Source organism: Salmo trutta, chromosome 34 (genome assembly GCF_901001165.1).
Source record: "Salmo trutta chromosome 34, fSalTru1.1, whole genome shotgun sequence".
NCBI lineage: Eukaryota > Metazoa > Chordata > Actinopteri > Salmoniformes > Salmonidae > Salmo > Salmo trutta.
The window spans coordinates 39,582,053-39,597,481 of NC_042990.1; the positions used below are offsets into that span (position 1 = coordinate 39,582,053).

General features: G+C 43.8%; 1 protein-coding gene across 1 annotated transcript in view; it reads right to left on the minus strand.

The window, feature by feature from the left end:
* Positions 1 to 15,038, minus strand: part of hpcal4 (hippocalcin like 4) — a 34,454-nt gene extending 19,416 nt beyond the window's left edge. The window contains exon 1 of the mRNA XM_029731142.1: positions 14,904 to 15,038. The gene's annotated coding sequence lies outside the window, so the exon portion shown is untranslated. The remainder of the gene's footprint in view (positions 1 to 14,903) is intronic.
* Between the last annotated feature and the right edge of the window lie 391 nt (positions 15,039 to 15,429).

The following is a 15,429-nucleotide window of genomic DNA, read 5'->3' on the forward strand; positions in this document are numbered from 1 at the left end:
TGCTAACCTCTCACCATTACAATAACAGGGGAGGTTAGCATTTTATATCATGCCCTCCAAAAAATGCTAACCTCTTTTTTGGGGGTATGATATTTGTGCATTTGTAAATTCAATATTATTCAAGATTCAAATCAAATCAAATCAGATTTGTCAAAGCCGTCATCAAGGTAAAGGGTGGCTACTTTGAAGAATATAAAATTGACAATATATTTTGATTTGTTTAACACTTTTTAAGTTACTACAGTACATGATTCCATATGTGTTATTTCATAGTTTTGATGTCTTCACTATTATTCTACAATGTCGAAAATATTAAAAAATGAAGAAAATCCCTGGAATGAGCAGGTGTGTTCAAACTTTTGGCTGGTACTGTATATCATTAATTTAGACGTCCCAAGATATGGATGTAACAATTGCATATTGCCCCTTTAAGCAGGCTAACAGAGGACAACTGTTTGGACCTGTTCTGGCCCTACAATGGTCTTCTGTCGAGACACCTAAATCCCATCTGCCACCTGAGAACATTGTTTCCAGTGATAACTCAGTCTTTAGTCATAACCCAAAACAGGATGACATTAACCCACTACTGAGTACCCACTCCCAATGTTAACCCACTACTGAGTACACACTCCCAACGTTAACCCACTTCTGAGTACCCACTCCCAACTGTAACCCATTACTGAGTACCCACTCCCAACTGTAACCCACTACTGAGTACCCACTCCCAACTGTAACCCACTTCTGAGTACCCACTCCCAACAGTAACCCACTACTGAGTACCCACTCCCAACAGTAATCCACTACTGAGTACCCACTCCCAACATTAACCCACTACTGAGTACCCACTCCCAACATTAACCCACTACTGAGTACCCACTCCCAAATGTAACCCACTACTGAGTACCCACTCCCAACAGTAACCCACTACCGAGTACCCACTCCCAACAGTAACCCACTACTGAGTACCCACTCCCAACTGTAACCCACTACTGAGTACCCACTCCCAACAGTAGCCCACTACTGAGTACCCACTACTGAGTACCCACTCCCAACAGTAACCCACTACTGAGTACCCACTCCCAACATTAACCCACTACTGAGTACCCACTCCCAACTGTAACCCACTACTGAGTACCCACTCCCAACATTAACCCACTACTGAGTACCCACTCCCAACAGTAACCCACTACTGAGTACCCACTCCCAACATTAACCCACTACTGAGTACCCACTCCCAACTGTAACCCACTACTGAGTTACCACTCCCAACGTTAACCCACTACTGAGTACCCACTCCCAACAGTAACCCACTACTGAGTACCCACTCCCAACAGTAACCCACTACTGAGTACCCACTCCCAACATTAACCCACTACTGAGTACCCACTCCCAACAGTAACCCACTACTGAGTACCCACTCCCAACTGTAACCCACTACTGAGTACCCACTCCCAACAGTAGCCCACTACTGAGTACCCACTCCCAACAGTAACCCACTACTGAGTACCCACTCCCAACTGTAACCCACTACTGAGTACCCACTCCCAACAGTAACCCACTACTGAGTACCCACTCCCAACATTAACCCACTACTGAGTACCCACTCCCAACTGTAACCCACTACTGATTACCCACTCCCAACAGTAACCCACTACTGAGTACCCACTCCCAACATTAACCCACTACTGAGTACCCACTCCCAAATGTAACCCACTACTGAGTACCCACTCCCAACTGTAACCAACTACTGAGTACCCACTCCCAACATTAACCCACTACTGAGTACCCACACCCAACTGTAACCCACTACTGAGTACCCACTCCCAACTGTAACCCACTACTGAGTACCCACTCCCAACTGTAACCAACTACTGAGTACCCACTCCCAACATTAACCCACTACTGAGTACCCACTCCCAACAGTAACCGAAAATTGAGTACCCACTTACAACTGTAACCCACTACTGAGTACCCACTCCCAACTGTAACCAACTACTAAGAACCCACTACTGAGTACCCACTCCCAAATGTAACCCACTACTGAGTACCCACTCCCAACATTAACCCACTACTGAGTACCCACTCCCAACAGTAACCGAAAATTGAGTACCCACTTCCAACTGTAACCCACTACTGAGTACCCACTCCCAACAGTAGCCCACTACTGAGTACCCACTCCCAACTGTAACCCACTACTGAGTACCCACTCCCAACTATAACCCACTACTGAGTACCCACTCCCAAATATAACCCACTACTGAGTACCCACTCCCAAATGTAACCCACTACTGAGTACCCACTCCCAACATTAACCCACTATTGAGTACCCACTCCCAACTGTAACCCACTACTGAGTACCCACTCCCAACTGTAACCAACTACTAAGAACCCACTACTGAGTACCCACTCCCAACTGTAACCAACTACTAAGAACCCACTACTGAGTACCCACTCCCAACATTAACCCACTACTGAGTACCCACTCCCAACAGTAACCCACTACTGAGAACCCACTCCCAACTGTAACCCACTACTGAGTACCCACTCCCAACAGTAACCCACTACTGAGTACCCACTCCCAACATTAACCCACTACTGAGTACCCACTCCCAAATGTAACCCACTACTGAGTACCCACTCCCAACTGTAACCAACTACTGAGTACCCACTCCCAACATTAACCAACTACTGAGTACTCACTCCCAACTGTAACCCACTACTGAGTACCCACTCCCAACTGTAACCCACTACTGAGTACCCACTCCCAACTGTAACCAACTACTGAGTACCCACTCCCAACATTAACCCACTACTGAGTACCCACTCCCAACAGTAACCGAAAATTGAGTACCCACTTACAACTGTAACCCACTACTGAGTACCCACTCCCAACTGTAACCAACTACTAAGAACCCACTACTGAGTACCCACTCCCAAATGTAACCCACTACTGAGTACCCACTCCCAACATTAACCCACTACTGAGTACCCACTCCCAACAGTAACCGAAAATTGAGTACCCACTTCCAACTGTAACCCACTACTGAGTACCCACTCCCAACAGTAGCCCACTACTGAGTACCCACTCCCAACTGTAACCCACTACTGAGTACCCACTCCCAACTATAACCCACTACTGAGTACCCACTCCCAAATATAACCCACTACTGAGTACCCACTCCCAAATGTAACCCACTACTGAGTACCCACTCCCAACATTAACCCACTACTGAGTACCCACTCCCAACTGTAACCCACTACTGAGTACCCACTCCCAACTGTAACCAACTACTAAGAACCCACTACTGAGTACCCACTCCCAACATTAACCCACTACTGAGTACCCACTCCCAACAGTAACCCACTACTGAGAACCCACTCCCAACTGTAACCCACTACTGAGTACCCACTCCCAACTGTAACCCACTACTGAGAACCCACTCCCAACTGTAACCCACTACTGAGTACCCACTCCCAACTGTAACCCACTACTGAGAACCCACTCCCAACTGTAAGCCACTACTGAGTACCCACTCCCAACAGTAACCCACTACTGAGTACCCACTCCCAACATTAACCCACTACTGAGTACCCACTCCCAAACCACAGCCCTGAGACACTGGGGGCTGTGATAGGCTACTGACCTCTTTTTTTTTTGCTTAGCCAATGACAGACTGCGTTACAAATAGAGTGTTTAAATTAATGCTCTATAAATGTGCCAACGGACAATTTGATCAAGTTCCTGTCCGACTACATTGCAGACGTTGCATTGTGTCAACCAACGGTTGTGTGCCACATCATCCACTGGGCAGCAGTCAGGCAGATTGCTATAACATATCATGTGCGTTGTGAGATCTGTCATGCGTCTGCAATGTAACCGGGCAAGAAACTGGACCAGTGACCGGTAGTATTGTGTACGTTTGTATCAAAGGAGGCTGGTGGGAGGAGATATAGCAACTACCATCAGCCTCCTCTAGTTGATGTAGGTTTGTGTAACGGTCTACAATAGTGTATTACATATACGCTGAATGAAATGTGCCAACGCACACAAAGCCAATTTCTCTGACGTAAATGTGGCCATGATGAGCGCGGTCTGTCAGATGAGAGAGGTCAATAACATCAACAGACACACTGTCACTGTCTGATCGATAGCAGTTGACCTATCGATCCCGTAGGTCTACTTGTACTGTGATGTCACCAGACTACTGGACTTATGATTGGTTCAGTTGTTTCAGTGTGCCTGCTGACCTGCCTCAAGCAAAAAGAGCATTTCAATTCTAGTGGTTGACTTTCTCAGTTGGTGGAATAGTGCTGGTAGCAACATGGTGGAATAGTGCTGGTAGCAACATGGTGGAATAGTGCTGGTAGCAACATGGTGGAACAGTGCTGGTAGCAACATGGTGGAATAGTGCTGGTAGCAACATGGTGGAATAGTGCTGGCAGCAACATGGTGGAATAGTGCTGGTAGCAACATGGTGGAATAGTGCTGGTAACAACATGGTGGAATAGTGCTGGTAGCAACATGGTGGAATAGTGCTGGTAGCAACATGGAATAGTGCTGGTAGAAACATGGTGGAATAGTGCTGGTAGCAACATGGTGGAATAGTGCTGGTAGAAACATGGTGGAATAGTGCTGGTAACAACATGGTGGAATAGTGCTGGTAGCAACATGGTGGAATAGTGCTGGTAGCAACATGGTGGAATAGTGCTGGTAGCAACATGGTGGAATAGTGCTGGTAGCAACATGGTGGAATAGTGCTGGTAGCAACATGGTAGAATAGTGCTGGTAGCAACATGGTGGAATAGTGCTGGTAGCAACATGGTGGAATAGTGCTGGTAGCAACATGGTGGAATAGTGCTGGTAGCAACATGGTGGAATAGTGCTGGTAGCAACATGGTGGAATAGTGCTGGTAGCAACATGGTGGAATAGTGCTGGCAGCAACATGGTGGAATAGTGCTGGTAGCAACATGGTGGAATAGTGCTGGTAGCAACATGGTGGAATAGTGCTGGTAGCAACATGGTGGAATAGTGCTGGTAACAACATGGTGGAATAGTGCTGGTAACAACATGGTGGAATAGTGCTGGTAGCAACATGGTGGAATAGTGCTGGTAGCAACATGGTGGAATAGTGCTGGTAGCAACATGGTGGAATAGTGCTGGTAGCAACATGGTGGAATAGTGCTGGTAGCAACATGGTGGAATAGTGCTGGTAGCAACATGGAATAGTGCTGGTAACAACATGGTGGAATAGTGCTGTTAGCAACATGGAATAGTGCTGGTAACAACATGGTGGAATAGTGCTGGTAGCAACATGGTGGAATAGTGCTGGTAGCAACATGGAATAGTGCTGGTAGCAACATGGTGGAATAGTGCTGGTAGCAACATGGAATAGTGCTGGTAGCAACATGGAATAGTGCTGGTAGCAACATGGTGGAATAGTGCTGGTAGCAACATGGTGGAATAGTGCTGGTAGAAACATGGTGGAATAGTGCTGGTAGCAACATGGTGGAATAGTGCTGGTAGCAACATGGTGGAATAGTGCTGGCAGCAACATGGTGGAATAGTGCTGGTAGCAACATGGTGGAATAGTGCTGGTAACAACATGGTGGAATAGTGCTGGTAACAACATGGTGGAATAGTGCTGGTAGCAACATGGTGGAATAGTGCTGGTAGCAACATGGTGGAATAGTGCTGGTAGCAACATGGTGGAATAGTGCTGGTAGCAACATGGTGGAATAGTGCTGGTAGCAACATGGTGGAATAGTGCTGGTAGCAACATGGTGGAATAGTGCTGGTAGCAACATGGTGGAATAGTGCTGGTAGCAACATGGTGGAATAGTGCTGGTAGCAACATGGTGGAATAGTGCTGGTAGCAACATGGTGGAATTGTGCTGGTAGCAACAGGGTGGAATAGTGCTGGTAGCAACATGGTGGAATAGTGCTGGTAGCAACATGCTGGAATAGTGCTGGTAGCAACATGGAATAGTGCTAGTAGCAACATGGTGGAATAGTGCTGGTAGCAACATGGTGGAATAGTGCTGGTAGCAACATGCTGGAATAGTGCTGGTAGCAACATGGAATAGTGCTAGTAGCAACATGGTGGAATAGTGCTGGTAACAACATGGTGGAATAGTGCTGGTAACAACAGGGTGGCTTTTTTTATTTAACCTTTATTTAAGTAGGCAAGTCAGTTAAAAACAAATTCTTATTTTCAATGACGGCCTAGGAACAGTGGGTTAACTGCCTTGTTCAGGGGCAGAACGACTTTTACCTTGTCAGCTACCTTGTCAGCTCGGGGATTCAATCTTGCAACCTTTCGGTTACTAGTCCAACGCTCTAACCACTAGGCTATCTGCCGCCCCATTTAGCTAAATGGACATCTCATTATACCATTGTTGAAAAAGTTAAACAATGTAACTAAACAACTAGCGGGACTGTCTTCCTTTGCATTACAATACTCTAATCTCGAGCAGTGTTTCAGGGTTAATCCTGGTGCTGAAGTTTCTGACTTATTCCTGGTCCCGGGGTCCTGAAGTTTATTCCTTTAATCATGGTATTTTGCTCTTTTCTGAGTCACAAACAATGTTCAAGTGCACCATTTTTTAAGTAATGCCCCAAAATGATACAGGATTAAATAAATCACTAGTGGAGGTTTAGTGTTGGTGAGGGCTTGGCCATGCACACATACACACACACACACAGAGAGAGAGACAGAGCGAGAGAGAGAGAGAGAGAGAGACAGAGGGAGACAGAGGAGAGAGAGAGAGAGAGAGAGAGAGAGAGAGAGAGAGAGAGAGAGAGAGAGAGAAGAGAGAGAGACAGAGAGAGAGAGAGAGAGAGAGAGAGACAGAGGGAGACAGAGGAGAGAGAGAGAGGAGAGAGAGAGAGAGAGAGAGAGAGAGGAGAGAGAGACAGAGGGAGACAGAGGAGAGAGAGACAGAGAGAGAGACAGAGAGAGAGAGAGACAGAGAGAGAGACAGAGAGAGAGAGAGAGACAGAGAGAGAGAGAGAGAGGGGGGATTTGTCGCTATAGAAACGGAATTGTGCAACAGTATGAATAAGAACTGTGTCATAAATTATACACACCTCTTGGCAGGTGCAATAATGTTTTTTTCAACCAGGGACCCCAAATTATCAAATACGCTATTGTATCTCTCTAACTACCAAGTCGGCCCTGTATCTCTTTAACTACCAAGTCGGCTCTGTATCTCTCTATCTACCAAGTAGGATGCTGTATCTCTCTAACTACCAAGTCGGCTCTGTATCTCTCTAACTACCAAGTAGGAGCCGGTATCTCTCTATCTACCAAGTAGGATGCTGTATCTCTCTAACTACCAAGTCGGCTCTGTATCTCTCAAACTACAAAGTAGTAGGCTGTATCTCTCTATCTACCAAGTAGTATGCTGTATCTCTCTATCTACCAAGTAGGATGCTGTATCTCTCTATCTACCAAGTAGGATACTGTATCTCTCTATCTAACAAGTAGGACGCTGTATCTCTCTATCTACCAAGTAGTATACTGTATCTCTCTGTCTACCAAGTAGGATCCTGTATCTCTCTATCTACCAAGTAAGTAGCTGTATTTCTCTATCTAACAACTAGACTACTGTATGTATCTATCTACCAAGTAGAATACTGCATCTCTTTATCTATCAAGTAGAATGATGTATCCCTCTAGCTCTCTATCTACTGTACCAAGTAGTATGATGTATCTCTCTACCTATCAAGTAGTCTGATGTATCTTTTTTCTCTCTGTCTGTCAAGTAGCCTGCTGTATCTCTCTGTCTACCAAGTAGCCTGCTGTATCTCTCTGTCTACCAAGTAGCCTGCTGTATCTCTCTGTCTACCAAGTAGCCTGCTGTATCTCTCTATCTCTCTGTCTACCAAGTAGCCTGCTGTATCTCTCTGTCTATCAAGTAGCCTGCTGTATCGCTCTATCTCTATCTACCAAGTATGATTCGGTATGTCTATATCTACCAAGCAGGATACTGTATCTCTCTACCTACCAAGTGGTCTACTGTATCTCTCTATCTACCATGTAGGTGTTGTATCTCTCTACCTACCAAGTATAATCCTGTATCTCGCTATATACCGAGTACGCGATTGTGAATCTCTATCTCTCTAAATGGCCCTCTATTCCCTCTACTGAAGACCAAGACACATAGGGCTCTGGTCAAAAGTAATGCACAGTCTCATATCAGAATTAGACTTTCATGCATGTTTTCCAAACTGGGCATTAACTCTAAAATCTTAAGGTTAAGCATTAATTCTGAATGGTTAAGGTAAGAGTTAAGATTTTAGAATAAGATTAAAACCAAAATCTCAAAAACAACTTTCTATCGCTGGATATCAACCTGCAACCCTATAGCACCGGAGGTAGATGCCTTCATGCCTATTCACCATCCGCGTCCACAAAGCTGTGCGCAGGGTTCGCTGTTGCCCGTAGCGGCAGGTTTCCACGTCATCTCTCAACGTCCTCAGACATGGATGGATACTGACTTCTGTCACGGTTGACCTGGTTAACTCTATAGGTAACCAGGTACCATTACGGCACAGATAGATATTGCTACGTTCTAAAAGTTGTTTTAAAGCACGAAGGACATCCAAGCACTGATGTCTCAATAAAATCAAACCATGATGCTTATTTATTTTCAACAGGATTTTAGCGGTCTATTTCTCATGTCCTTATTCTAAACTCAGCAACAACAAAAAAAGAAACGTTCTCTCACTGTCAACTGCGTTTTATTTTCAGCAAACTTCACTTGTGTAAATATTTGTATGAACATAACAAGATTCAACAACTGAGACATAAACTGAACAAGTTCCACAGACATGTGACTAACAGAAATTGAATAATGTGTCCCTGAACAAAGGGTCAAAATCAAAAGTAACAGTCAGTATCTGGTGTGGCAAACCAGCTGCATTAAGCACTGCAGTGCATCTCCTCCTCATGGACTGCACCAGATTTGCCAGTTCTTGCTGTGAGATGTTACCCCACTCTTCCACCAAGGCACCTGCAAGTTCCCAGACATTTCTGGGGGTTAATGGCCCTAGCCCTTACCCTCCGATCCAACAGGTCCCAGACGTGCTCAATGGGATTGAGATCCGGGCTCTTCGCTGTTTTTCAGTAGAAAGGCCTCTTTAGTGTCCTAAGTTTTCATAACTGTGACCTTAATTGCCTACTGTCTATAAGCTGTTAGTGTCTTAACGATCGTTCCACAGGTGTATGTTCATTAATTGTTTATGGTTCATTGAACACGCATGGGAAACAGAGTTTAAACCATTTACAATGAAGATCTGTGAAGTTATTTGGATTTTTACGAATTATCTTTGACAGACAGGGTCCAAAAAAAGGTATGTTTCTTTTTTTACTGAGTTTACGTCCTCACTCACTGACACTTGTTGATTTCTGGGAAAAGAACGAACAAACGTTCGTTTCAGTGCGCATTTAAGGCGAGCTAACAGATTGTCACCATGGCAAAGCATCAGATGCACCTGTTACTGCATTCCCATTAGAGAAAGAGAAAAAGAGAAAAGATACAGAGAGAAAGAGAGAGAGCGTCAACAGTAACCTTGGGAAACCTCTGCATTATCATTAACAGCAGACGCGTACATTTCCTCAGTGAAAACAATGTACTGAGCAAATGTCAAATTGGCTTTTAACCAAATTACTGTAGGACAGACCACGTATTCACCCTGCACAGCCTAATTAACAAACAAACAAACCAAAACAAAGGCAAAGTCTTCTCATGCTTTGTTGATTAAAAATAAACGTTTGACTGAATTTGACATTAGAGTCTGCTATACAAATCGATGGAAACTGGTGTTGGGGAAAGACATTATAAAATCCATGTACACAAACAACAAATGTGCTGTTAAAATTTTGAAAAAACACACATTCTTTCCACAGGGTCGTGGGGTGAGACAGGGATGCAGCTTAAGCCCTATCCTCTTCAACATAGATATCAAAGAATTGGAAAGTGGACTAGAACAGTCTGCAGCACACGGCCTCACCCTACTAGAATCTGAAGGCAAATATCTACTGGTTGCTGATTATTTGGTGCTTCTGTCCCCAACCAAAGAGGGCCTATAGCAGTACCTAGATACAGTGCCTTGCAGAAGTATTTACCCCCTTTGGCATTTTTCCTATTTTGTTGCATTACAACCTGTAATTTAAATGGATTTTTATTTTGATTTCATGTAATGGACAAACACAAAATAGTCCAAATTGGTGAAGTGAAATAGAAAAAATAACTTCTAAAAAATAAAAAACGACAAAGCAGTGGGTGCATACCATACATATTCACTCCCTTCGCTATGAAGCCCTTAAATAAGATCTGGTTCAACCGATTACCTTCAGAAGTCACATAATTAGCTAAATAAAGTCCACCTGTGTGCAATCTGTCACATGATCTCTGTATATATACTGTACACCTGTTCTGAAAGGCCCCAGAGTCTGCAACACCACTAAGCAAAGGGGCGCCACCAAGAAAGTGGCATCATGAAGACCAAGGAGCTCTCCAAACAGGTCAGGGACAAAGTTGTGGAGAAGTACAGATCAGGGTTGGGTTATAAAAAAATATCTGAAACTTTGAACATCCCACAGGGCACCATTAAATCCATTCTTAAAAAAATGTCAAAATATGGTGTTACGTTCCCTAGTTTCTGTGTTGTATTTGTGAGTGTGTTTCAGGTATGGATTCCTGAAATTCCCCAAGCAGCTGATTGTTCGGCCCCATTGCTGATTGGAGAGCTGACCCCGCCCCCTCGTCAGGACACAGCTGTCTCCAATTAACAACTCCTTCTGAAGCTTTATAAGCCAGTGTTCTGTTGCTCAGAAGAAAGATGATTGCTGAGAGAGAAGGCTGATGGCTAATTCTGTGTTGTTCAGAGTTTTCTTAAGTATTGTGTAGCTGCTGATTTGAGGTATGTGTGTGTGCGCCAATAGAACTGTGGTTTTAATTATTGGAATTGCTTACTTATGTTACTCTGTTTCATTTGTTCCCAGGTGGGCGCATTATGTTACGCTCTCAGAAGAGGGAACGCAACACCCTGCTACAACTCAACATTTTTTTTAAAACATTTTTGTCATTTTAGCAGACGCTCTTATCCAGAGCAACTTACAGTAGTGAATACATTCATTTCATTAATTTTTTTGTACTGGCCCCCCTTGGGAATCAAACCCACAACCCTGGCGTTGCATACACCATGCTGGCATTGCAAACACCATGCTCTACCAACTGAGCCACTCTCCATGGTGTGAAAGAGGTATGGACTGTAGGTGTGAGTAAGGATGACAAAAGGCAGAGAATTACCGTTTACAAGGAATTTATTCCGTCGCACGGTAAGTTTGGGGAAAAGGGGCTGGACGGAACCAAAGCAAAGAAAGTAAATATCAAAGCCCCCTCTCCTACCTTACCTTTCCTACCTTAACTGCCTACCCACTACTTACCTAACTAGCACCACCTGGTGCACTAACCAAAATACAGGGGATGGTCCGCCCAGGTCTTTCCTTGTGTGCATAGACAGAAAACTACTACGGGTAATGAATGCCAGCGGGCCTCTTGCCTAAGCATTCCCTAGATGCCTTCCCCTTCTCCCCTGGGAACAAATGAAACAGAATAACACAAATAAGTAAGCAATTCCAATAATGAAAACCACAACCACACATACTTTGTAACGGCATTTACTCGACGATAGTCCATACATAAGCGAGACGTACCGTCAGGCTTAGGAACAAGAATACACGGGGAACTCCAGGAGCTGTTACTGGGTCTTGCCATGTCATTCTGTAATAAATAAGCTACCTCACTTTTCATTACCTCCCTTTTCTTTGCATTAACCTGTTGAGAGAATCACGCACGTAATATGCGTTCAGCATGTTAACATGACACACTCGGGAAGAACGCCTCCGATCTGGGGTCTTTATCACATAATTGGTGTCACTGAGTTTCTTTTCAACAAGATATGGTCCAGAAAAATGTGTTGACAGAGATGAGCCAGGGATTAGCAACAAAACTAAAACTTGATCCCCTGGTGCAAAAGAACGGCCAACAGCCTTTTTGTCATAATGCAACTTAATGCGTTTTTGAGTAGAGGAGAGAGACTTTTTGGGCACATGCGGCGTGCAGTCTCCCCTGCATCTTACTGACATAATCCAACACATTTTTAGGGGCACTACTGGGTGTAGGAGATAAGATATGCTCCTTCAAAACTTTAAGCGGACCCCGTGGGGTGTGTCCAAACATTTGTTCCCAAGGGGGATATTTGCGGAGGTGGCCCAGGTAGCAGTGTTGGCAGATGAGTACGCTTTGACACACAAGAATGTCTTTGGTGCACCTCGTTTTGAAGGCCGACCGATTACGTCATCAGTGCCTCGTTCAGGTTGCTTTTCCTCTGACAACCCTAAGCCTTTTCATGAAATCCGTGAATGTTTTTACTGTCACCAAAAGGGTCATGTGATTATGTTAAAAAGATAACCCTGAAGAAGCTGCAAAGCTCCACAGCAGAGATTGGAGTATCTGTCTGTAAGACCACTTTAATCCATACACACCACAGAGCTGGGCTTTATGGAAGAGTGGCCAGAAAAAAAAATAAAACATGTTTGGTGTTCGCCAAAAGGCATGTGGGAGACTCCCCAAACATACGGAGAAGGTACTCTGGTCAGATAAGATTAAAATTGAGCTTTTTGGCCATCAAGGAAAATGCTATGTCTGGAGCAAATCCAACACCTCTCAACACCCCGAGAAAACCATCCCCACAGTGAAGCATGGTGGTGGCAGCATCATGCTGTGGGGATGTTTTTCTTCGGTAGGGACTGGGAAACTGGTCAGAATTTAAGGAATAATGGATGGCGCAAAATACAAATTCTTAAGGGAAACCTGTTTCAGTCTTCAAGAGATTTGAGACTGGGACAGAGGTTCACCTTCCAGCAGGACAATGACCCTAAGCATACTGCTAAAGCAACACTCAAGTGGTTTAAGGGGAAACATTTAAATGTCTTGGAATGGCCTAGTCAAAGCCCAGACCTCAATCCAATTGAGAATCTGTGTATGACTTAAAGATTGCTATACACAAGCAGAACCCATCCAACTTGAAGGAGCTGAAGCAGTTTTTTCCTTGAAAAATGGGCAAAAATGCCATGACTAGATGTGCCAAGCTTATAGAGACATACCCCAAGAGACTTGCAGCTGTAATTGCTGCAAAAGGTGTCTCTACAAATGATTGACTTTGCGGGGTGAATAGTTATGCACGTTCAAGTTTTCAATTTTTTTGTCTTATTTCTTGTTTGATTAACATGAAAAAATATTTTGCATCTTGAAAGTGGTAGGCATGTTGTGTAAATCAAATGATACAAACCCCAAAAAATCAATTTTAATTCCAGGTTGTAAGGCAACAAAATAGGAAAAATGCCAAGGGGAGTGAATACTTTTGCAAGCCACTGTAATCTGCACAGATTCTGTCAGACCTGGGCCCTGACAGTAAATCTCAGTAAGACAAAAATAATGGTGTTCCAAAAAAGGTCCAGTTGCCAGGATCACAAATGCAGATACCATCTAGACACCGTTGCACTAGAGCCCACAAAAAAATTATACATACCTCGGCCTAAACATCAGCGCCACAGGTAACTTCCACAAAGCTGTAAAATACCTGAGAGACAAGGCAAGAGGGGCCTTCTATGCCATCAAAAGGAAGATAAAATCCGACAAACCAATTAGGATCTGGCAAAAAATACTTGCATCAGTTAATTAATGAACACATTTCTCTTTATGGTTTTGAGGTCTGGGGTACGCTCACCAACCAAGAATTCACAAAATGGGTCAAAAACCAAATTGAGAATCTGCATGCAGAATTCTGCAAAAATATCCTCAGTGTACAACGTAAAACACCAAATAATGCATGCAGAGCAGAATTAGGCCGATACCCGCTAATTATCAACATCCAGAAAAGAGCCGTTAAATTCGACAACCACCTAAAAGGTTGTGTTTCCTAAACCTTCCATAACAAAGCCATCACCTACAGAGAGAGTTTCCTTTCTCTGCATGTTGAACGAGTGGATTACTCAAATCGATGGCGCCAGATATAGATATAAACCGACACTACATGTTATCGCTGGGACCCTTTGGATGACAAATCAGAGGCAGATTTTCAAAAAGTAAGTGAATATTTAATCGCTATTTGTGAATTTATGAAACCTAGAGAGAGAGAGAGAGAGAGAGAGAGAGAGATCTTTTGAGGAGAACATCTGTACAAGACACTGGATCAAGCTGCAGATTGTCCTGGCCTGTCGTAATATAACAGAGAATAATAATAATAATAATAACAGCTCCTACCTATTCATACACTTGTTGCTTTAATTTCTCAATTTGTAGCTTTTTTGTTTTCTTTTTTGTGTATAATTATCCAGGAATGATTGTTTTTTGTTTATATTAATTAATATTTTTGGTCAAACATATTGATAACTTGTTTGTTTTTACTAAGTAAAATGAATAGTAAATAAATACTGTTCATTTTTGTAAAATGTCCTATACGTTGCTTTGGCAACAGTGACAACCAACCAACATGCCAAAAAAACATTTATTGAATTGAATTCAGAGAGAGAGAGAGAGAGAGAGAGGAACAAGAGAGGGGGAGGGAGAGGGGGAGAGACAGAGAGAGAGATCTGCGCAAAGAAATCCCCAAACGCTCATGCCCTTTGTTGTTATTGTGTGCATGTGTGTCTGTGTGTGCATCGCGTATGTGTGTCACTTTGTCTTTTCTTTGACTTGTGTGTAATGATACACATATAACATGGTTTGACTACTATGCCACTATACATGTTAATATCATTACGCAAGAAATTACTATTAGGTTGTCTAGTCTCAATTGATGAAAACAACGCCTGTTTAGCTATCTACTTACCTTGGAATGTGTGGAAGAACACTAGATTCTTCAGATCAATCTTTTCACGGTGTTGCTGCAATTATTTTCTCAAAAGCTCTGAAACAAGTGAAGTCTACTCCACTACAGCAAGTTGTCCCGTTGACTCACTCTCTCTCTCTCTCGTGCGCTCTCTCCTTTTAGTGAAAATGAATGAACGCTTGCGTCACCCTTGACAACAAATGTGCCTAAGGACCGCCTCAGGCCTGCACCGATTGGGGAAGAGTCTCAAATAATCGTTCTGGACGATGTAATTGGACGATCTGAATTGTCAATCAAAATCAGAAAACTCTGAGCCAACACGTCGTGTCTGTAGCCGTGCCGACCAGAGAAAGAGATAGAGGGGGGAGAGACAGGGAGAGAGAGAGACAGGGAGGGAGAGACAGGGAGAGAGAGAGACAGGGAGAGAGACAGGGAGAGAGAGAGAGACAGGGAGAGAGAGAGAGACAGGGAGAGAGAGAGACAGGGAGAGAGAGACATAGAGAGAGAGGGAGAGAGACAGGGGGCG